Genomic DNA, 25,662 nt, shown 5'->3' on the forward strand with positions numbered 1-25,662 from the left:
CCCCATAAGGAGTAAAGTCATCCATATAGATTTCTACTACATCATGGACCAGCTCCGAGAATATGCTCAAGACAGCTCTCTGAAAGGTAGCAGGAGCATTGCATAGCCCAAAGGGAAGGACTCGATAGGCAAAGGTACCTCAAGGACAAGTGAAGGTGGTCTTATCTTGGTCTTCCGGGCTGATTTGGATTTGATTGTACCCGCTAAACCCATCCAGGAAAGAGAAGAACTTCTTTCCTGCCAGTCCATCCAACACTTGATCTATGAAAGGTAGAGGGAAATGGTCCTTCTTGGTAGCTTTGTTTAGTTCTCGGTAGTCCACACAAATTCTCCATTTCCCATTTTTCTTGGGAACCAACACTAGAGGGGACACCCATTCACTATCTGAGATGGGGTAAATGAATCCGGCATCCAACAGATTTTGCAATTCTTCCTTAACAATGTCCTTAAGGGCTGGATTCATTCTCCTCTGAGGTTGCCTAACCGGTTTACAATCCTCTTTGATGTATATATGATGGGTACAGACCGAAGGATGGACTCCTTTCATTTCCTTATAGCTCCAAGCAAAAGCATCTAGGTGGTTGGCCAACAGACTACACAGCTCCTTTTCCTGGGAAGGAGATAGGGAGGAGCTGATCTTGAATGCTTTCTCAGGGCCGAACACCACATTCTTGACTCTGGGAGTAACAGGGTTGGTTGTACAGAGATCCACTAAGGTGCTAGCTTGGGCATCCTCCACCAATTCCTCTAAGGGTAGTGCACTGGAAGGTGGATTCTGGATCAAGGTCTCGATCAAGTCATCCTCGGTTGGGGGGTCTTTTCTAGTGGTATCTAAGGTGCACAGAGGTGCTGAGTACACCTCGTCTTCTTCTCCTTCTTCCAACCAGAGTGGTAAATCATGCTCTAAAGAAGTTTGGGCAGGAGGGTATAGGACTAGCTGCTTGGACATGGGACCATTTTTGATGGTCATGTTTCCTGCCCGACAACTTATGTAAGCATCTGCAGTAGCTAACCAAGGCCTTCCCAAAATGAGAGGATATCCAGTAAGTGTGGCCTTTGGTTGCAGAACTAGGAAGTCTGAAGGGTATTCCCAAGAGTCAATAAAGACCAAGACATCCTCCACAATCCCTTCGGGAGTCACGGTGGAGCGATCTGCTAATTGCAGTACTGTCGAGGTCTTCCTCAAGGAACCCTGAAGATTAAGCTTAAGCATGGTATCCCTGGTCATCACATTAATGGCAGCCGCCAGATCAGTCAATGTGTGAGGTATAATAGTGCCATTGATGTGAACATCTACTACAGGACTTCCAGGATCTAGGTACTTTGGGCAGATGACTTATCCTAGCATAAGGTCAGACAGTTGTCCTATGACATTGATAGTTGAGGCATCTTTCTTCCGTCTGCCTGGGTGTTTGAAACACTTCTCCTTAACCAGCTTGTTATATATTGGCACATCCTTGATGGCTTGGAGAAGTGGGATTTTTACACACAACTGCTTGATCTCACCCAAAAGCTCATCTTCTTCTGGGTTAGGCTGTGTGGTGGCTGTTAGTCTCTCAGGAAAGGGTGGAATAGCCTTTGGTTCACTTTCCTGTTTATCTTCCTCATCCTCTGGGGGAGGAGGTTGGCGATCTGGTAGAGTCTTTCCAGATTGAAGGTTGGTCTCTTGGATCTCCACAGCATAGGTAGGGCATGAGGTTTCCCCAGTGTATACCTGCTAGGCTTGTCTATTTGGGGTTCGGGTTCGGTTGAGCAGGCATTTGAGGTTGCCTTGGAGGAGCAGGAGGTAATGGTTGAGGTTGAACTGGTGGTGGAGGCAAAATGGCAGGAGGAGTGTTGTATTGGGGCCTCCACCCCGACTGAGGTGCATTCCATTGAGGCTGTGGCTAGGTATGTGAGTGATATGGATGAGAAGTAGGTTGAGTGGGGTACTGAGGTGGATAAGACCATGGAGGAGGCATGGACCATGAAGGATGAGCAGGGGGACCCCAGGAAGGCATAGGAGTTGACTGGGTGGGGTTGTAATAAGCTTGAGATGCCCCTTGCATCCCCTGCTGATAAGGTCTAGATCCTTGTGGCCTCCTTTGGTTGAGGTAATAGAGAGGCTCTGTGGGAGCTTCGGTCCCTTGGTACATGGATTTAAACCCAGGTAAGGTTGGACACTGATTTGTGGGATGGTCCTCCTCACAAACGAAACACACTTCAACCGAATGCAATGGACATTCGTTCTTAGGGTGCCTCCTTGTGCACCTAGGACAGAAGACAGCCAAGGCTCTCTCAGCCTCTTCTTTCTTTTGCTGAATCCTGAATGTATCAAGCTGCATGGAAATGGTTTGTCTCACCTCACTCTTAAGATCTTCTAATTGGTTTGCAAGCTCATGTTTGGAGAAAGGGACACTAGTTGTGAGGTGGTTTCCTCTACCTCGTTTCCGAGCTGCCCTGGAGTGGTTTCTAAACACAGTCTTGATGTCCTCATAAGGCAGTTGGTAAATGTCCCCCCCAGCTAACATGTGAAGGGTATCTAATAGGTCTTCAGGGACTCCTCAGAGTAGGACCAACTTGAGGGATTCAGGGTCAAGTGTGCACCTGGCCCGCTTATAGCTTAGTTGGAACCTCTCCTCATAATCCTCTAAGGACTCATCATTTCCCATGGACATCCGAAAGATTTCCCCCTTTGTTTCCTTGGACCTACAGTAATCCCGGTACTTGGTGTTGAAAGCTTGTTGCATCTGAGCCCAAGTAGTGATACTATTCCCAGGTAAACCCATGAACCAGCGTAGTGCTGCATCCTTGAGAGTGGAAGGGAAAAGTTTCAACTTTTGCTCATCTTCAGTATAGTCATATGTTCTACAGAGGACAGCAAACTCAAACAGGAAGGTATCTGGATCTTCAGTGGTCAACCCATGGAAGTGAGGTAAGTCGGAGGGGCTAATGTTTTTCATTTTCATCTCTCCATTGGTCTCTCGGATGGGGAAGGCACCTTCTATTCTCTCATCTTCTCTTCTATTATCAGCCATAGCTTCAAATGGAGTAGTCTCTAACTCTTCTTCTACTATAGGGTCTTTGGATATCTCAGGATGTTCACCTATAGGTTCTTCTGGCTCATTGTCACCAAAGAGGAGAGAAGGGTGACTCAGTGATGTGGTGGGGGTGTTTGGTAGGAATTTTCCTGATCTATCTCGGTTCCTATGAGGCATGAAATGGAAAAGACTTTTTTTTTCTCTTTGATTGCTTTTGCTTTTCTTTTGGTACCTGCAAAACTGAGACAGATTGGTCTACAACTATCTATGAAAGATGCAAAATTAACTGAAAGCAGGAAAGGACTAATCTACTTTGCTTAAATGAAATTGCAGGAAGGAAATGCTAGTCTACGCTTGCAGAAAGGAAATGCTAATCTATGAAAGCAGGAAATGCTAATCTATGAAAGCAGGAAATGCTATGCTACTTTTGCAGAATGGAAATGAAGTAAACTACTTAGCAGAAGGTAAGAGTAAGAAAGTAGAATAAAAGCAACAATTGCTAATACTCTGATGCTTCCCCGGCAACGGCGCCAAAAAGATGGTGAGCTCCAGTATTGTGGCAATAATGCTACAACTCCTGGAGCTTCCTGTCTCTTAATTTTATCAACCCGGTAGTTCGTACAAACTTGGAAGCGACGGTGCTGTATGCACAAGTACTAGCTCTTGTCGCAGTTGTCACTTGGTCAGCTAGCACAAGTCCACTAGGGCTCAAGCCAACTTCTATAGGCTCTCAGAAGAAGCTTGTTAAATGATGGACGAAAGCTAGCTCAAAGAAGACTAATCTACTTGGCAAAAATGAGCTGAAAGCAAATCAAAACATGGAAACCCTAGGAAACCCTAATTTAACTAGTCTAACCTCTATGATGCTAAGAATGTGAAGGAAACTTCTACCAATGATGCCATTACTTCTAATAAGTGAAAATGCATGAATCTAATCTACTTGCATCTTAAAAGACATGTTTTTGTATTTTTTCTTTAAGTGGATGGAGTGATTGTGATTTTGTGCTTATTAGGGTTTGGTTGTGCAGATGTGATGTGGAAGGAAGGAAAGCTTGGGAAAGGTTGGGGAGGCTAGGAGAGGTCCCTAGAGATCCTTAGCATCAGTCCACAGAGGTTCCTCACGTTCAGAGGCTCAGCAACCGAGTGAGTGGCCTCCTACAGGATGTCTGCAGGGGATTCTACAGGAAACTCAGGGGTTTCTACAGGATGTCTGTGCAATTCTACAGGATGACCTACCGTGGGTGTTTGAAGTGATGGTGGAGTGATGGAATGATAGGGGGAGATGTGCGAGGTAGGAATAAAGTTGGTGATGGTTCAGGAGTGGAGAAGTAGGATGGAGAACGAGTGTATGAAGTGGGTTGATGGATGGAAGGTTATAACAACAAAATGTCTAAAGAATGAAGTTACGTGAGGAGTGGAGGAGTTTGGGAGATAACAGAGCGGAGCAGAGGTCAAGGATGTGGTTGTATGCGTGATCAAGATGAAGAAGAAGGTAATAGAACGATGAAGAGTAGTGTAAATAAAACAAATGGCTTATGACTGTCACCAAGATGAAAATTCATTAACCTGTGCCACCTGTGCTATGAACTCAATGAACAGCAATATAAAGCGTGTAGAGGAATGTGCATGAAGCGGTGATGAAGGTGTATGGTGCAAGATTGAAGTGCATGGAAAGATCTATCATAAACGATACTGTGTTGCAGCATGTATAAAGTGAAGAACTGCGTATTTTTGTGGTTGGTATAGGCTGCACTCCAATCTCCAAACAGAGATGGCAGTGGAGACTTCCTCAACCTTTTTTCCTTGGAGCTCCAACGTATTATCAACCTGCTAGTCTAACTAAACAACTGAAAGCAAATCACCATAAACTAGTCCTATCTATGCTCATGAAAACGACTAAATTAACAAACTGTAAATTTGAATTGCATGTGAAAATAAACGAAATCAAAGTGCTGGAACGAAATGCAAACACATTACAACACTGAGGAGATCTATTGCTCTCAGGTTGGGCCCTAACCTGAGAGCTATAGCTCCTTGAGAAAACTCAGAACTAGATCAAAATCTGCCTTCTTTATTCATAATCTGATGTCATGCCAAATTGGCTTACAAAAAGGAACAAAAACTGAGCTCTAGCTCGTACTTTCCAATTACAAGAGTAATGCCAAGGTTCAAAAAGCTTCTCTGCAAGGCTACGGCCTCAGTATTTATGCCAAAATGATCATCCAACAGATGTCCTTGATTTTAGGAGCTCGGCTGTCCAACTAAAGTTTAACTGCTGATCCTGTAGGACAGTCATAACTACTGTTCCTGTAGAACAGTTATAACTGTTGTTCCTGTAGAACAGCTGGCTGCTTCTAAGCTCGGTGGGGAGATGGATTGGAGCTCGGAGTTCTTGGTGGGAATCACGAGGAAGGTCCCCAAGACCGTGGACATCCTCTCCTAAAAAACAGCAGTGCCACCTCATTGTCTCCTTTTTCGTTGTCTTTTTCTCCCTTTTAATGCCAAAAACCTGAAAGCATCATGCATTAGTCACGTAGATAAAATGTCTACCCTTCTTCCTACAAACAACACAAATAAACTAAGAAATGCATGCATAAGCAGTAAAGAGTGAATGGTTTGAGCAGAGCAAGTAGGCCAAATGAGCCCAAATTGTACCAAAAATTGGGGCTCATCACCAACTTCCAGGAAGCATTGTCCAATCTGGGAAAATTTCTAACCAAGTGCATTGAGATGAACCTGTCCCTTAGTCCTGAAAAATGTGAATTCCTGATGACTGAAGGGACCGTGCTAGGACATACCATTTCTCGCCAAGGATTACAGGTGGATCCTAATAAAATTGCTCTCATCAAAAAGGTTCCACCTCCTCAGAAGGTAAGAGATGTTCGGAGTTTCTTATGCTTAGCAGGATATTATAGAAGATTCATTAAAGACTTTAGTAAGCTAGCCTCGCCATTGTTTGGCCTCTTAGAAAAAGATGTTGAGTTCAAATGGACGGACGACTGTCAGAGGGCTTTGAATGAATTAGAGGATAAGTTGGTGCCCGCTCCGATCTTGAGAGGTCCAAACTGGGCCCTACCTTTCCACATCCACACTGATGCCTCGAACAAAGCCATAGGGGCAGCCTTAGTACAGGTTGAACAAAAACTCTCATATGCCATATACTTTGTCAGCAAAAACATATCCAAGGCAGAAATTAATTATACTGTAACTGAGAAAGAGTTCTTGGCCATGGTCCATGCCCTGAACAAGTTCCGACACTACATCACTGGTTATCAAACATTTGTACATATTGATCATGCTGCAATTAGATATTTAATGAATAAACCTGATGTGAATGCTCGTATTATTAGATGGTTACTTTTGTTGCAGCAGTTTGATTTGACTATCGTTGACAAACCAGGTAAAGAAAATGTTGTTGCTGACTTCTTGTCCAGACTGGATTTACCTGCAGGTGAAGATGGAACAGTGGATGACCAGATGCCAGATGAGCATCTGTTTGCTATCTCAGTACTCTCTCCATGGTTTGCTGATATAGAAAACTGCCTGGTCTTAGCACAGTTCCCTCCGCATCTAACCTCAAAAGAGAAGAGCAGAATCGTGAGGAAAAGTGCCTCATTCACTTGGATTGGGGGTAACCTGTTCAAACTTGGCCCCGATTAGATCTTAAAGCATTGTGTGAGGGAGGAGGAAGTCTTTTACATCCTCCTAACCTGTCATGATGGTCCTTGTGGAGGACATTTCGCAGCCAAGAGGACTGCCTTAAAAATTCTATAGGCAGGCTACTTTTGGCCCACGCTTCATCAAGATGTCAGAAGATATATCAGCCAACGTGACCGATGCCAAAGGATGGGGAAGCCGACTCCAAGGGATGAAATGCATCTCCAACCTCAAGTGACTCTTGAACCATTTGAGAAGTGGGGTATGGATTTTGTGGGTCCTATCGATCCTCCTTCAAGGCAAAGGTCTTACATCATTGTGTGCACAGACTATCTGAAAAAGTGGGCGGAAACCAAGGCAATCAAAGCAGTGATAGAAGAAAAGGTGGCTGAGTTTTTAAGAGAAAACATCTTCTACAAATTTGGCTACCCAAGAGAGTTAGTCACCGATCAAGGAAGCCAGTTCACCTCCAACTTAATTGAAGACTTTCTCGCTCATCACAAGATCAAGCATAGGACTTCCACCCCATATCATCCTCAATCAAATGGGCAGGTGGAGGTCCCAATAGAGCATTAGAAGGGATTTTGACTAAGGTAGTGAGCAGTAGCAAAAAGGATTGGGAAGACCGCCTGGTTGAGGCCACTTGGGCTTACAACACCACCTGGAAGACCACAACCGGCTTCACACCTTATGAGCTAGTCTATGGGAAGAAAGCTTTGCTGTCAATCGAGTTCAAGTACAACACATTGAGGATGGTATCTCAGCTGGACCTAGACCTCAGCCATGCTCAACAAGAAAGGATATTGTGGTTGAATGGGTTAGATGAACACAGAATGCAGGCCCTCCTTCACTTAGAAGTGGTTCAACTTCAGAGGAAGATATGGCACGACCGGCACCTCAATGACAAATAATTCCAGCCGGGAGATTGGGCACTGTTGTATGATTCTAGACATAAGGATTTCAAGGGGAAGCTGAGGACAATATGGCTAGGACCATATGCAGTGGAGAAGTGTAATGACAATGGTTATGTCCTTATTTGGACCATTGATGAAGAAGCCATCCCCATGCTCGTCAATGGGCATCGACTAAAGATCTACAGGAAACCTCTTTCAAGGCAAGAGTTCATCAAAACTGTGGAAAAATCAGTGTTGGTCATAGAGAAGGGTTCTGCCTCTGTTTTGGGCATACCCTAAGCATCATAAAAAAAATAAAAAAAATGAAAATAAAAAATATCCTTGGGTGAAAACCTTTCTGAGGCACCCAAGGCAGATGGTAGGGGTGAAAACCTCATTGAGGCGCCCCTGCTGTCTCTCTGAAAAGAATTGGAATAAAATGATCCTTGGGTGAAAACCTCTCTGAGGCACCCAAGGCAGATAGTAAGGGTGAAAACCTCATTGAGGCACCCCTGTTGTCTCTTAAAAAAAAAAAGAGAGAGAAAAAGAAAAAAAAAGAAAAAGAGAAAGAGGCGAAAACAGACAAAACAGGCTTAATCTTTGGACATTGTTGCAGGTTGCAGGGATTCAATGCAAAAAGGAGGCCTCTCAACTCAAGGACAAGGATCCCTACAAAGCTACCAGGCAACCTCACAAACACTCCTTCCATGAACACTCATCTCTTCCAAGGTTTGGACGCAATCTGGTCATAGTTTAGCCTTCTACAGGAAGCTACAGGACTTTCTACAGGAAGTTATGTATTTCTACAGGAAACATCTTGTAGAGCCCTTGGGTGGGCCAGGACCGATCATCAAGAAGAATTGGAAGCTTGAAGTTTGTTGAGGAGGCATGAAACCACTCTTTTCTTCCATCCTCCACTTGTTTCACCTCCTTTCACCACCATTGCTGCCATACGGTCAAAATATACCTGCACAGTCATACCAAAAATTCGTTTTCTCAGATAAGGGATTTTTTTTGGAAATAAACGCATGCAGAGGCTTGCATACCTTACCTGTCAAGGCAATATCAGGACCCTGCACCTGTGAACGTGACTCAATCATTTCGGCATGCACCCCAGGAGGAGAAACGGCTACAGGATGTCCTACAGGAATCCTGTAGCAATTGATCCAGCTAGAGCACATACCATGAAGACAACCGCAGCTCATGAAGCCAGTGCATGTAGCATTCACATCCAGGAAACCAGGTCTCAAGGTCTTGTAACCAGCAACATCCAATGAAGAGGAGCTCTAGTGCCTGTGCACGATGCAGAAGCAAGCGGATCCATCATTCCTCGTCCTGAAGCCTGAGAAAAATCACGTCCACGGGCGCACAGGTAAGTGCCTAACCTTATTTCGTCAAATTACATAATCTATACTCTAAAATGTGCATAACTGTGAAAATGAACGGATTGAACAAGTCAGGTAGCCATTCAATTGGCCACCACAACCAGTCCGACGGCCTCGTCGGATCCGAAAGGCTTTGGTTATGTCGAAAAGACAGGAAATGGACACATGGGAAGCGTCCAGTCGGAGAGAAGCGATAGTCTAACAGGAATGGTGGTTGTAAATGCAAAGGGAAGGATTCGGCGGTTAGGGATATGCAGCGGAATGATAGCGGTGACGTCGACCAATGGGTCGACGGGGACAGATCACCCCCACGCCATGAATTCCGCAGCAATTCAAATCGGTCGGATAAATCACTTATGATGCACTGCAGTCATTTACTCACAACCGTTTTGCAGCCGAGTACGCGTCCTCAATCCTATGAAGGTTGTTATCCTGAGTTCTCGGCCTGTTCCAACATCCTGTTGTTGTGCAGAAAGTCCAGAACCACTGAAGCGTTCCCTAGAATCCATGCACGACTCCTACAGGAAGCTACGCTACAAGAAGCCCAGCATTGCGGAGAAGTTTGGATTGTTCACGCCGAAGGTGGCAATTCTGGAATAAGGTAGGCCTGAATATAACTCTCCCATGCAAATGATTTAAAAGGTGGTGAAGTCGACGTGTTGAAGGGGTAGGAAAATGTGAATAAAAGTCTGTTCATGAATTTACAAGCCGTTTTCTTATCGTTGCATGAGAATTGTCGTCGTAGTATGTATGTGGGATTTTCTCCGAGGTTTTGAATTACAATTGAGCCACTGTCAAGGCTCACTGGTAGAAAGTTGTGAATTTTATATAACTATGCGCATAACAGAGACATAGCTCTATGCTTTGTCTAGAAAATCCTGAAGCTCTACTTCTGTACATGAGCAGGCAAGCTCAGGACAACGAAACAAGTTTTTTACCATGTTGGGAGGGTTCATTAGAAAAGAGCCTTCGGACTCCAAGAAGTTACGAGAAACCCCTGAGGTGGTGGACTTGTTTTCCCGTGCACACTGGATGTCATTCTGTGACAAGCTTCAAGGTCACGATGACGAAATTGCAGAAGAGTTCCTAAGGTCCTTGAAGCCAAATTCAAAGACATTGGCCATTGTCAACTTTAGAGGATTGACCCTCAGACTCACCCCACAGCTCATTAGCAGAGTAACTGATCTACCGATGGGAGTACCCTAGGATAAGAAGGAGAGAAAATTAGGTCAGAAAGCTAAAAAGGAGTTCTTCTTTCCAGAGGAACAATTTTCAGAGGACAAGAATGGAGTTCGAAGAACCAGCCTACACCCATTCTGGAGTGAGGTCAGCCTCCAGATTATGAAATATATTACGTGTGAGGGGCGTTTTAGCATCGTGTATGGCTATCATTTCCGGTTGCTCACAGAAATCAGGCACCGAATGGACCTACCCTCAGAGTAAAAGTTGAGCCTTCCTTACTTCCTCCTGCAATCCATGACTGAGTGTGCCACCAAACTGAGAGAAGGAATGCCAGACCAGCTAGCCCATCATGGGCTCATCAAGTTCCTCGTGGAAGATCCACTCCACACTTACATCGTCCCTCTCTCCTGGGAAACTTTTCGGAATATGTCTAAGGATGATGACATCTGAATTTTGGTCGAGGAGCTCACTTCCTCCAGCGGCGAGGAGAAGGAGCACATTCAGACAAAGGAGGAAGATAAAGGAAAGAAAACCCCGGGCACAACACCGAAGAAAGAACTGAAGGGAACTCAAGGAAAAAGCCAAGCTGTCAAAGCAGGGGATGATAAAACCACACCAACACCCAGGGAGAAAAGACTACAGAGCAGGGTGGAAAGGACTGAAAAATTCCACGCCAGTGAGGGCACCTCTAAGGCAGCCTCAGCCAAGCTAAAAGAAAAAGAACCCTCAGCCAAGCAGGCTAAAACAATGTCGTCTACTTCTACAGGAAGTTTAAAAACGGCTTCTACAGGAAGCCAGAAACTAGCCACTACACGGCTTTCTACAGGAAGTCCTAAAAAAGGAAAATAGAAGGAGAAACCGAAATTCTTGTTAGGGAGGTAGCAGTTGTGCTGACCACCCTAGGTACCTCTCCCAAGCCAAAGGAAAAATGAAAGAGGGAGACTCCTCTGTATTTCAAAGTAAGAAGAAGTGTAAGAATTAAAACTGGCAAACCCCAACCTCCATCCAAAGACCCAATTACCATTGAAGACACCCCTGCCTCACCAAAGGAGAAGTCCCCCTCCAAAGCATCAGTCACTTATGAGCGAGGGAGCCCGAAGACATCTACGTGGAGGGAGAGAATTGAAAGATTGGCTTCAAAAACCTCTCTACAGGATGCTGAAGCTGTTCTACAGGAAACATTGGATAGGCTCAAGGAGACCGAAATAATGGAAGGGGAGGCAGCCAAATCACCACAAAAGGGTAGAGCACATTATGGAACCTAGCCCCCAACCCAGCTTGGGCTCTTATTATAACTTTTTGGAGGCCAGAAAAATCATTCCACAAAAATTCACAGTGCCGCTTTCCATTTCACTAGAGGAAGAAAGAGTGAGGACCCACACATGGATGAGAATAGCCAAGTCTAAAGGAGTAGCAGATATAGGCCCTTTGGAGGAACAACTCAAGGAGGCAAGAAGAGAATTGGCTATGGCAAAAGATGTGGGAAACTGCCAGTGAGTATTTCTACAGGAAGAAAATGAGAAGCTCAAACTACAGCTACAAGGATAGAGGGAAGAAGGGGACATAGCACCAGAGGACACCACAACAGAACCTCAAGAAAAATAAGGAATGCAAGCTAATCTTAAGGAACTAATCTAGCAACTACAGGAAAGAGAATTGCACGTAAGCATAGAGATACAAGCTCTAAAACAACAGGTGCAAGAAAAGGAGGTGCAACTGGCCTGCATGGCTAGTTGGGAAATGGATGCTCTGCAATGTAGGCAGCCGGCCAAATCTTATGGCCTATACCTATGGGACCAGTGGCTACAATTCCAAATTAACGCATTGGCACAGAGGGGTATCTCCCAAGTCCAAAACCCCCAGCAGTTCATGGAATTATGTAATAGAAGTTCAACAGAGGACAAGGCCAAGCTATCAGAGTTCTACCTTCATAATTTGGCCCTTCCAAATGAGACCTCATGGGACCCCAACGCAGCCGTGGGAGATATGCAGCTGATGGCACTGACCTCATGGTTAAACCACGAAGAAAAGAGAGCAGCAGAGGTCAAAGATGTCATGAACCGAGAGTGACATGAACCACTGCTGATTAGAGCAGAGCCAGGGGACCCCACCACATTGATATCAGCCCACCAACACCTAGCAACCAACTCTCAGGCTTTATTAGAATACATGGATCGGCAGGCTCAGGCTACAGCACACTTTGAGGATATGGAGCGATTATTAGGGGACAACTGTGTTCATGCTTGCACCCGTAGGTGGAACACATTGTCCCACAGCCTCAAAATCAGGGAATATCACACTCCAACTCGAATGAGGGAGGCCCTGGCATGGGTGCCTCTCTACAAGAAGTCCATGCAGAACCTCCAGGCCAGCTGGATCAGCCTCAAGCTAAGCCCACCTTTGCTTTTGGGATTGGTAAAAGGAAGCACAGAAAAAGACGAGCATAAGCAATGGGAAGAGGTGGAAAGGATGGCCAGGTTCCATGACAGTGATGACGATACTACTTCAGAAGCCTGGGATGTGAGGGTGGCAGTTAAAGCAATGAAAGACGAGGAGCTATACTATTTGCTCAGAGGATGAGCAACCATTTTAGCAGCGGGTGATGATGAGCCCAAATTTGGTAACTTGTTGGGCTAATTTGGTCCAATTATCCTTGTTAAATCCTTCATTTTCATAGCTTATGCATTATTTTTCAGTATGTTTATGTCATTTGTACGAATAAGGGTAGTCACTCTTCCTAGGTGGCTAACATGTGCTCATTTCAGGTCTTTTTGACACATGTTGGAGCAAAACCGAGCAATCATGGGCTGGAAGACAGCCAAGCTTGGGGTGAGGATTCATAGGGGGTTGTCTATGGCATTAAATAGCCTTCCTCGGGATCTTCACCCCCAACTCCGAGCTCCAAAGGCCACCAAAACCAGATCTAGAAGGCAGCCAAGCAGATTTTGGAAGAAGCTGTCTACTCAACGTTTGGTTAGCCAAGTCCCATAGATTTAGGAGGACAGCTAGGGCCCTCATGGTGTATAAATGTTAAGGCCTCAGCCTTCATGAGGGAATTTTGGAAAAGTCTTGCATACTTTGCACTACAGTGCTGCTAGCTTCATTTTGTTCTCTTGTAGCCATCTTTGGCATAACTCTTGACTGATGATCATGTTTTGATAATGAGAAGCAGTCCGATTTGATACCAACTCTGAGTTTCCTATAGGAGCCATAGCTCTCGAGGTTGGGCCCAACTTGAGAGCCTAGGGCTTCCTTCTTTGTACTGTTATCTTTTCTTTATGCATCGTGATTTTTCTTTTATGCATTTGAAACATGTTTCTGTTGAGCATATTTAGTTGTGTTGGTTAAATAGGTTATTGTTATGAATAGAATTGCTTCAGATGTTTAGAATAGATTGGTAGGATAATAACAGATAAAGCTCCAAGAAAATGGTCAGCAACACTCTCAGTTTCACCTCATCCTTATTGGATCAGGGGCTGGAATTGCAGAAACAGTGTTGCCCCAACAAAAACACTGGTTTGCTTGACCATGCAATCCTTGGTGTAATGTTTTCATTTGTAGAAGTTAGTTATGCGTTCTGATCTCTGAAATGTTTCCTTTCTTGAGTGATGTACATGGTTCTTTTTACAAATAAAGCTGTTGTTCATTTCTTTCATTGACAGTTAGAGTAGATTAGCTAAGACTTTGATTGTGTGCAGGACTTTGTTGATTCGATTAAATGTACAGCGTGCAGGGCATCTCTACCACTCTGTCATCCACCTAAGCTTCATCCAGGCCAGCTGCTCCATCTCGTAGTTAGGTTCCTCATCTCACAACTGTCCTTTTGCCCACGTAACCCTACCTTCTTGCTCCTCCATTGTCCTAGCCTTCTTTAAGCCAAGTCAGCCTTCTACACCCTCTCACCACTCCATCCACCAGTCCCTGGGTCACACCAGGCCCCTATCCTACCTCCCTATCCATTCATGCATCTTCCCTCACTCACCCATCCTCTAAGATCCACTTTTTAAACATCCTGTAGAAATTTCTAAACATCCTGTAGAAATCTCTGAACATCCTGTAGAACCCCTACAGACTTCCTGTAGAAGCTCACAAATGAGGTTTCTTGATAGCCAAACTTTGTGAAACTCTCCAGAAGAGTGTCAAGGACTCCTTAGACCCTCTCTGAACCTTCCCAACCTTTTCCAAGCATTTCTCCTCCTTGATCCACCCCTGCACAACAAAAATCCAGTTAAAAGCACATGCGTGATAATTCTAATAACTTACTCAAAAATACAAAAAGATGTTTTCTTCAGATAGAGATAGTCTAGACACATGTATTTTACCTTCATAGAAGTAATGGCATCTCTTTTGGTAGTTTGCATTCTCTCCTCTGCATCAGTAGGACTAGCTGGTAGAATTAGGGTTTTCCAGGGTTTGCAATTTCCTTCAGTTTTTCAATCTCTTTTCACAAATAGATTAGCTTCCTTCGAGTTAGCTTTCATCCATCAATTAAAAAGCTTCTTCTAAGAGCTCATAGAAGTTGGAATAAGCTCCTAGTGGACTTGTGTCGACTGACCAGGTGACAACTACGGCAAGAGCTAGTACTTGTGCATACAGCACTGTCGCTTCCAAGTTTGTTACGAACTACCGGGTTGATAAAAGTAAAGATGGGAGTCCCAGGAGTTGCAGCATTATTGCTACAATACTGGAGCCCACCACCATCCCAGCTATATAAACCTCTCTTTTTCCCAAGCATAAGTTAGCTTTTAGTCCTAATTAAGTTTTGTCTAAGGTTTGAATTTTGGAGTAGTCAGCAAGCTACCCATAGTTTATAGTTTTCTAGTTTGTGTTTAAGGGATAATTGTGAGTTTGGTTTGGTGTGAAGACTAAAGGGAAGAGCCTTGAGACTACCATTGTCAAGGCTATCCATGAGATGCTAGCAGAAGTGTGGGAACTCAAATATATCGAAGGAGAACAACAACGTCAAGACATCGGTTGTAATCTCTTCTTAAACTAATATAGATGCAACTATCAATTGATTTCCTACATTAAATGTCATCTCACATATTTATGGCTTAATGTTTCTTGACCTGTTAAGTAGGTTGAATACAATATTGTATGTTATTACATTTGTTGTTTGTTTTTGTTTGCTTGTTTCAAGTGTGCGAAGGAATGAAATGAAATACAGTTGGAGATAGGAAGCAGAATCATCACCAAGTAGAATAGCGTTCTGAGAGGTAGGCCCTCTTAATTGATTCTAGCCTAAGAAAATCTTCCATAGATTGTCTGTTTGTGACCAGACCCGCTCTCTTGGGCTAGAGGAATTGTTTGTATCCACACTTAGAATTTACCTGCATCACAAATTGGTGACTCCGCTGGGGAGCCTATCCTTCTGTTTGATTGATTGTAATTTCATGGTTTTGTGTGAACTTTTCTAGTATCACCATTTCCCTCTAGTGTTCTCTGCTTTTACTAGTTTACTGCTCTGAGTCTGAAATTTGCAATAGAAAGTCTGGTTTTCACCTGAAGAAAAAATTATTTTTTCCTTTGAAGCCTTGGTCCGCGTGGTTTTTTCTAAAACAGTCGCATCGATCAGATTGAGTTTCACCAAAACAGTCACACCGATCCCCCCTCTAGAACTTGTTGTTAGTTAGGTAGTCACATCGATTCCTTTAGGTGGAGTTTAGGGTTTACCCCAGATCTCAACCTTTGTGTCTTTCTCTCTTGATTTCTACCTCTTAGCTTGTTTTAGGCTATTTCTCCCTAACATGAAAGCTTGATTTGGCTTGGTTTGTGTGCTTGTTGGTTTTCCTTGTTTTTCTTGATTTATTGACTCTTTGGACATCTAGCTTGTCATGCATCCTGCTGATTGTGAAGTCAGTGAGTCAAGTTGTTGGTGAATTTACTCCTTGCATTTCGTTTGTAGTCCTCTTATTGCTTTGATCTCCATCATTCAAGTTAGAAAAGTTTCATTTGATTGTTTAATTCTCTCTTTTCTAGCATAGATCATGTTGCTTGTCTCGGTTTTGGTAGATCCATTGCGTCATTAGTTTGGAAGAAGTTCTTTTTTGTGTCTTTTCATCTGCTTCGGGATTGATTGTCTCGAAAACGTTTTCATTGAAGTGTTTTACAAAAAAATCATTTTTTCGTTTCATGAAAAGTACACAATTCTAGTTTTCTTCATCAATGTGTTACATTAGTTAGCATCATTGAAGATGAGAGTTGCATTTGCATTTGAAAAGAAAATGAATTCTCCTTACCTCTTGGAAGGACTGCTTGAAGTGCACTTATTAGGAAAATAGGAATTGGGAAGAGTTTTTTTTATTGTTTTGTTTTCAAAAAGTGATGTCATGAAAAAATCATTTTGTTTTCAGTTGCTTGGTTGTTTGCATTTGATTGTGTTCCCTATTTCTCAATTAGCATTAACTTTCATTGAAGACAAAGATCTCTTTTCTTATATAGCTGCATGTAGGCGTTTTGTCAGATGAAACCAGTAGGGCCTTGTAATTGAAACCTAATTCAAGGTCAACTGTTAAAATTTATCGATTTAACCTAAGGAAGCATTGAAACTTAACGCTTACAGTTAGAGGTCTAGGCTAGAGACATGTTCTGGCATCTTAAAACCTAGTAGTTGTCATTCGCACTAGACAGAGCTTGTATGAACTTGTGCTCCCTATACCACCATGTATATAAAGGGAGACCCCACTAGGTTGCAATCCTTTATCTATAAGAAGCTAAGACTGTCGCCTTGTAAACGTGATACACCAAACACAGCATTCAGGGAGATTGCCTTCCCATACTTCTTGGTTCGTCGGGAGGTATTCTGCAGTTCACAGTTACCTGGTAATACTTTTGCCTAGATTATCTAGAGAAGTCATTTTTAATCTTTTCTGACTCTTTAAATTTGAAAATATCATCGAGCAATTCTCCTTTCAAGCTCGTTAATTCTGAAAGCAACAAGACTCACCTTTCTTCCTTTTCTCGAATCTTAAAATATGAAAAGGCAAAGTTTTGTTTCAGTGTCTTAAAATTAACTACCCATTAAATATTCCTGGTTAAAGTTATCTTCCTTAGTGTTACTTTAAAAGTCGATTTCAATGGCAACATTCGCATAGTCTACCAGTCAAGGGTTCCCCTCAGATGGGAATCCTGGTCCTTTTCCTTCTTTTGGAAATTTTTATGCTCCTTATATGGCGATGTTTTCCCTTCCTAGGTTAACCATTGGTCTACATGTTTGGTTGTTTTCAACCTCAGTGGTCCCAAGTGTCCTGATTCCTGTCCAAACGTCTCCTTCATTTGAATTGTGTCACGATGATTCTAAGGTTGACCCCTCTCCTTCTTCCCCTATTTCTTCACCCTCCTCTTCTACTTCGTCTGGTGAAAGTTTGAAATCCAGTACCCAAGAGGTTAAGAAGAAGAAGAAGAAGTCTGATAAGCTAGAGGCCAACCGTGCAGTTGTTTCTCTAAATGCATTTCTTGTCAACAAACATTTTGATCCTCCACGGAAGGTCAGATTCCCTTGCAAGATATGTAAGGGTGTCCATCTCCTTCGAGACTGTCCTGGCGTCCCCAGAGTCTTAGAGGTATGGTCTCAAGACCTGAATCGACCATCCCCGTCGACCTCTAGAGATCATGTAGATGCTACACCTTCAGCTAATGATGGTAAGAAGAAGAGAAATATTAGATTCCCTTGTAGGTTATGTGAAGGAGAGCATATTCTTCACCTTTTTCCTCTTATGGATAAAGCTTCCAAAGTTTTCGAAAATCTTGTAGCTCCTCAACCCCAACTTCATGTTGGCTATCAGAAGCTTTCTTCTGACCCTCTCCCGATTGGTAAAGAGATTGACTTGGATTCATCTCTTGTCCATCCTACTCTTCCTAAGTGATACTCTCTTGTGTTTGTTCTCGACCAACCATTGGTCGAAAAGAGTGTCGACTTGGTCCCGCCACCAGTTGATCACTCTGTTCCAGAAGAGAGTGGTGATCATATTGCTCATGTTCTTCTCGCCTCCTCAGATTCTCATGAATAGAAGAGTGATCCTCCCATCCCAGTTGCTCAAGAGAGTCATTCTCCTATTCCTATGGAGCATGGGGAAATCATATGATACCCCCACCAAGTAGTTATGTCGTCTCTTTTGATTGGAGTCAATTGACTGCTTTCTGCCTTCCATTTTATGTGCCTTTCCAGATCACATTGCAAGCCTATAATATGGTAGTACATGGAACTATATTAGATGAAGGCACATCTGTTAGCATCACATCTTCTACTACTTGGCAGGCTTTGGGTTCCCCATAGCTTGTGCATGTCACCCAGAATCTGTTGGCTTCATCGGAGGAACTAGTTAGCCCTTAGGGATCCTTCCGAAGTTCACTATTACTTTGGAACAAAAGATCATATATATAGAAGTGATGGTAGTCCAAGGCCCCTTAGATTTCAATCTTCTCCTTGAACACAACTACGTTTATGTCACGGAAGCTCTTGTTTCTTTACTTTTGTATCTGGTTTGTTTTCCGCACGAATGGATAATTGTGATTATTGATCAACTGTTGTTCATTAGTCACCAGGTGCCTCATTTGCAACCATCGTCCCCTCTACTCTTTTTTACAAACAATACCTTCCCCGCCATAGGTCAATTATGTGGCTACTCGTTCTGTCTCCACATCTGCTGATGATCACACAGATGGTATAGTACATTATGTACTAGGGGCATTGGAACCCGATCTATCTATGGTACCAATTGACATGTATTCCTCCCAGAGCATGGTTCTTCCATCTAGTGAAGACCTCTTGGGAGCCATGTTCTCATATGGTTCATTCACATATGTCATGAGGATGGTTCCTAGTCTTGTTTCAACCTCATTAAAAATGAAACAAAGGGTGTGAGCATAGTTCTTTGTCTGGTGTCAAGCTTGTTAAAAAATGAAACAAGGGTCTCAAGGATAGTTCTTTTACTGTGTCAAACTCATTAAAAAATGAAGAAACTCCCTTTTCCAAATTGATTCTTTGATTAATATCTTGTAAAATCCCAGTCGAGTCTTTCCAAGATCTCGAAAGTGAACCTTCATTCCATCCACCTAGTTGACTGAAATAAAACTTGGGGGGCATGTACCTTGATTGAGTCATTATCTTGGGGGCATGCAAACTTATAGAAAGCATAGTTTTTCGTTTCAAGCTTGTGTAAACATGAAACCAAATCCAAGCAAAGTTCTCCATGGTTCAAGCTTGTGTAAAAATGAACCCATGAACAAATTACATCTCATTATTTCTGTTTTAATCAGATAATTTCTGCTAGATGATCCTTGGTTGTTTTATTCCATCGCCACCATCTCTTTGGCCAATCATATGCTTTCACTTGGTTTTTTTTTCCTTTCCTAAGGAACCATAGCAATGAGTGGTTTTATTATCCAACCTCTTGACCATTACATGTTTTGAGCAATTCCTCCATTGCCAAAACCAATTGCTTCCCTTTATACCACTCGTTCCTCTAGGTCAAGTCACCTTTAAGCTCTTTTCTGACTCGTAAAATATGAAAAGATCGCCAATTATTTTCCCTTTTGACTCTTTAAATAAAATAAAAAGGGGAGGTCTACTTTCAATTCTTTTTTGGCCTTTAAAACACAAAAAGATTGCCAAGCTCTTGTCATTTTGAACTCGTTAACAGATGCAAAACATCGTTTTCCCAGTATACGTTTACCCCTTTTTCGGGTTGGGACAAACTATTTATGAAAAAGGTATTCCTTGATTGAAATGGTCAAGCGATTCTCTCAAGTATCATTTTCTACCTTTTTGGGCTCGAGAGACACAAATGTACAGAAAGGGACCATGTGGAGTTTTATTTTCCGTGTCTTTTTCAAACTCTCTAAACATGAAAAAGATACCAAGTTACACCTTTGTCAGACTCATTAAAACATTAAACAACATTAAATTCGTCACCATGATGAACATGAGCTTCTCCTTCTTAGGGCTCATTAAAACTTACTAGGTTCGATTCGTCCAAAGGATGAACTTACAGTGTAATCATATGCTATCCCCTTCAAGCTTATGATAAAAAAAAATTGGGGTACCTAGCAAAAATGGTGGGGGAAAATTTGTAAATTCAATTAGTTGTTTTGGCAGCTCACTCTTGAACATGACCCTATCTTTTCGTGTCAGGTTGGGATACCCTCCTTTTCATCATTGACCTTCCTGGGTTGGGCCACTCATTTTTTTCCTTCAATTTGATCTCTGCAACGTCATCATGACCACCGATCCTATGGATCCTAAAGATGCCAAACTCTGGAGTCGTGTCGCTGATATGTTCAAGAGTTAGTCCCTCTACAGTTACACTTACTCGTGATCTTCTGTATCATCTGAAATCATTTGCATCCCATTGTTTCGTGTTGATGATGTGGGATACATCATGGCCTTGCTTTAACATGGTCGCTTCTTGTCATCTTTAGATCATTATCTAGTAAGCTTGTTGAGAGACTCCCTTCTAGTACCTTAGAGCTTTCATGCCCTAATGGCAAGTTCTTTGCACTCTATGAAAAGTTCACATCATTGGATTTTGATCGAATGATTTCACGGGTGTTCAACATCAATTCCTTTATTCACATTCCATGAAATTTGCTACCAGTACCTTGAGAGCCATTGTCATTATTGGTGGTTTCTCTCACACTTGTTAACAATTCACATCATTGACCAATAATCAAGCGACTTCTTAGCATGTTCGACTTCAACACGTTCATTCACATGTTAGGATTTGTACTTTGATTGGTTCATTTGGAGCGCAAGACCCTGGGCTAAGATTACACAAGTCCAGGTTGTGAGGCTATATGACATGATTATGTTGATATACATCTATCTTTCAAATGGATGGTTGAGACCATATCATGAGTTGTTCTATGTGATCCTTCTCATTATTGGATGGTTGCAACCATGCCTTGGTTTCATTATGATCCTTTCTGCTGGATGGCCTTGGATCCATTTACATGATCATTCTCTGGATGGTTGCATCCATACCATGATTCATGTATTATTATTCATGGTTTTCAATGATGTATATGTATCTATGCTTGCTTGCAGGTTCTCCGATGATAGACTCCGATTCCCCACACACACTTGTAAATCATTTCACTCCTCACTCTAGTTCGGCCTTCATGCTTTAGGGGGCATCTGTTACATAGTATTTTGTCACTGTCCCTGTACTCCCCATCCACGATCCTAGAGGACCTCTATAGTGCACCCTAAATGCTTTACTGCCTTGAATAAAATTCCATTGTGTCCCTCTTCATGAGTAGAACAATTCCCTTTTGCATCATTTCCCAAAATCTTTTGTTTATCCCAGTTTACAAGACCGGCAGTAATGACCTGTGTCCTCCTCACGGTGATATGCAGGGTTTACAAATATCCCTAGCACTGATCAGATCGACTGAACCCTTTCTCAGTCATGCCAATCCTCTTTTGGAAAGTTTTTTAAATATGGCGCTGAAGCTTCCAGCTCTAGAAGCTTCATAACGAAAGTATGGTAAATGGTTAGGTCGGATGGAGTCGAGGAGGTCAATTTGTGCTCCTTTCCCCTATTAGGATGGAACTAATGCAAGAGATAATGCCTTCTCCCATGAGAAGAGGAACCATCTCCCTCCATCCCAGCTATATATACCTCTCTTTTTCCCAAGCATAAGTTAGCTTTTAGTCCTAATTAAGTTATGGCTGAGGTTTTGATTTGGAGTAGTCAGCAAGCTACCCATAGCTTGCAGATTTCTAGTTTGTGTTTAAGGGAGAATTGCATGTTTGGTTTGGTGTGAAGACTAAAGGGAAGAGCCTTGAGACTACCATTGTCGAGGCTATCCATGAGATGCTAGTAGAAGTGTGGGAACCTGGATATGTCAGAGGATAACAGCAACGTCAAGACATTGGTTGTAATCTCTTCTTGAACTAATATATATGCAACTACTGATTTATTTCCTACATGAAATGTCATCTCATATATTTATGTCTTAATGTTTCTTGACCTATTAAGTAGGTTGAATACAATATTTTATGCTATTACGTTTTTTGTTTGTTGTTGTTTGCTTGTTTCAAGTGTGCGAAGGAAGGAAACTAAAGATAGCTGGAGCGAGGAAGCAGAATCATCACCAAGAAGAATAGCATTCTAAGAGCTAGGCCCTCTTAATCAATTCTAGCCTAAGGAAATCTTCCATAGATTATCTGTTTGTGACTAGACCCGTTGTCTCGGGCTAGAGGAATTATTTGTGTCCACACTTGGAATTCACCTACATCACAATAGGTTATCTAATTAAGTGCATCATATACTAACCTTAGATCTGAATCCACACAGATTTGCTTAAGTGCTTAATAAACTTAACAGAAAGTATTATAACTCCCTTGTAAATACTTAACATGCATTGCATTCAATCAATAGACTTATTGAGTAGATTCACTCATCAATACATCATTACTTAAGAAATACATTATCTCATCACAACATATATCACAAACATAAATAGCAGAAGGAAATAGATAAAACATATGAATTTCTCCATCAATCTTCTTTATTGATTTTCAGTATAAGGTTCCAAACTCAAAACTTACCTGCGCACTCAGCTGCAAGGGTTCGTGCACTCAACTACAGACTCTACTCTAGGCCTCTGCGCACTCAGTTGTAAAGCCTTCTCCCCATCTAAGACTTCTCTGTGCTAACTCCTTAAGACTCCATTCGTTGTAACCATAGACAAAGTATATATCTACCTTAGACTCTCTAAGACACACCAATTTATGCAATACCATGGTCCATGGACCAAGGGTAGATCTCAAAACCGACTCAATCATTTACATAGACGAGGGTAAAAACTATTTTTGACTCCTATCTACCTACACTCTCTGCATCCACAATTCGCAGAGACTTTACATCTTTTGTCAAAATTTACACCAAAACTTGGGTTTTTATCCCAAAACTAACCCAGGGAACCCCATCCCAACATCTGTGACAGTAAGTGTTGTAGAATTTATTGTTATTTAAAATTCGTTCTTTAATCATATAAAAACTGAACAAAAATAAAAAAATCATATATTGTATTCCAAAAATTAAAAGAGAATAAAAAGTCCAAAGAAATTGTTTATTGATGACGACATTCAAAGTCAATGTAAGTGTTGTGCCCTACAACAACCCCCCATTTCATATCATTCTTATTTTTCAAAAAATTAACATATGGAATGGGTCCCTTTTAAAATTTTGGCATCAATGCTTGTATGTTCAAAAAAAGGCCGCATAATCAAATGAGTTTTCATATATTTAAGCCTTTTTGGGATATTAATGGCCAAATAATAAATAATCTTTTATTATTGCGATAAAGCGATTGCATATCGCGACAACATGAGAGATGCATTCAAATGGCATTTTTGGTCCCCGCCGATGCGATATCGCTATCGGCGATCGGCGATGTTACATACACACCAAGTTACGGCACATGACTCATGCCCCGACGCGACGCTATATCGGCGATACCTCATGTGGAACCGCTTTATGATTTAAATCCCGACCCGATGCGATATCGCTATCGGCCGTCGGCAGAATTTCACGCACTTCAGTAAGGCACCCGGTTCCTACCCCTGATGTGATATCGCTTATCGGCTATCGGCACGATCTTTTGGTTATAATTGTGCAGCACCTATTCCCCGAGGCGATGCGATATCGCTCATCGGTGGTCGGCAGTCTTAAAAGCCATCACTTAAAAGCTTCAATATTATATTCATATCCGATTGATAAAGCGCGAATCCCAAAATGCTGTTAATGCAAGGGATAAGGTAATGCGTGTGTATTTAAAAGATTTTGCCCCTTCGATTAATGAACACCTGCGTTTAACCGTCAGAATATCTGTTGCACGCTTAAGTGAGTCATTCACCCGGATAACGGTGTAATCATCACATTTAATGGGTAGCAGGCCTCAAATCACCATTAATTGCATCTGCAATATCCTCTCAGCAATTGGATCCGCAGCCACTTTTTAAAATTAATCTTGGCACGCTTCAAATGATATATCTATCCCGCTGTGAAGCGTCATTGTTATTATGTTGTTACGATTTCTCTTGCAATTGTGTAGAATTCATCTTTTGAGAGAAGCTTAAGCATGATGGGGAAAAGATCCAAGAGGGCTACGGGCTCTACTGTTACACCTATAGCAGGTCAAGCTGCTGCAAATAGAAAGAAAGGCCTCGTTTCAGACACTACATGCACTGGTCTTAACAAGACTACTTGGCAGGGCACATATAATTTACTAGAAGCTGAGCAACCAGAAGTTTCAGCGTCAGTGGTTACTGCGGACTCACTCAAAAAGTCCGACGCAACTCTCAAAGAGTTGGCCGATTCCTTTCTTCACAGAATTGCGGCCAGAGAGCAAGTCCTTCCCTACACTGATGTAGTGCGATGGGCAATCGAGGAAATTCCAATCATTGACAGAACGTTCCACACAAGAGACGGACGAATTTTCGAGTCGTTTAAGACAGAGCACCTAAGGCAAATGTATCATTTGCCTGAGCCAGAGAAAATCTACAACAAATACTTCGTGGAGAATTTTGCAGCTGAAAATGAAGTACCATCCGAGCCCATTCGGGATTGGAGGCAGAACCCGACCAAACACAAGCACGAAAGCTCGGGTAAGTACTCCGTCGATTCCTTGGCTTCTCCCTATTGCTATGTGGGAATTATGATGTGTAGGCTATGGGGATTACATGATTCTGCCAATTTCGATATAGAAATGGTTCCCCTGATGGAGGCCGCTGTTAATAGTTTTATCATGAATTGGGCCACCATTCTTTCTGATAAATTGACTCTAGCTGTTCGGGATTTTAGAGCTAAATCTGTAGTCACCGAAAGGAAAATCCCCCCATTTTATTATAGTGCCTACATTATGGACACATTGTGTTTTAACTCTGAGTTTCCCATCCTCGGTTGGAGATGGACCACCCAAGACCCTTCTCCCATTCATTTGTATCATCGGAAATTGTGGAAGTCCTCTTACAAGGAACATTTGTATCAAATTTGCAATGGTTTTATGGTTCCCATTCATTATTCCATTTTTGATCGACCTATTCCCAAAATTTCCTATCTCGCTACCTTCGACTTACCAGCTGTAGCAGGTTGGTTTGGAGAAGAGCATTTTACCTATATTAGAGTTTATGGAAGCCAAGCCAAACCGCATGTTCTCCCTCTATATGTTCCAGACAAACTGTTAGCCCGAGAGATATCCTACCAAATTATGGCCGGGAGTGTAACCCAAACACTCAAGAAAGAGAAGAAGAGGGGCTGGCCCCCTTTTCCCTTGAGGATGGGTGTTTTTACTCTGCATAATATTCAGCATGCAGAAAAGGAGGCAATAAAGATGCAAGCTTTATCCCTGCCCACTATGCCAGCCAGACTCTATGATCCACATAAAACTGCCTACAATGCCCTAGAACAGGCCAAATTGACCAAGATTGACCATCAAGAAGATGAGTTTGATGACCTGTTCGTAGCTGCCGATTCAATAGGCCAAACCAAGCAGTTTGCCATGATGAGATACAATGAT

The sequence above is a fragment of the Pinus tabuliformis genome, chromosome J (genome assembly GCF_031772625.1).
Source record: "Pinus tabuliformis cultivar Carrire ecotype Pingquan chromosome J, CPIR1, whole genome shotgun sequence".
Taxonomy (NCBI): Eukaryota; Viridiplantae; Streptophyta; class Pinopsida; order Pinales; family Pinaceae; genus Pinus; species Pinus tabuliformis.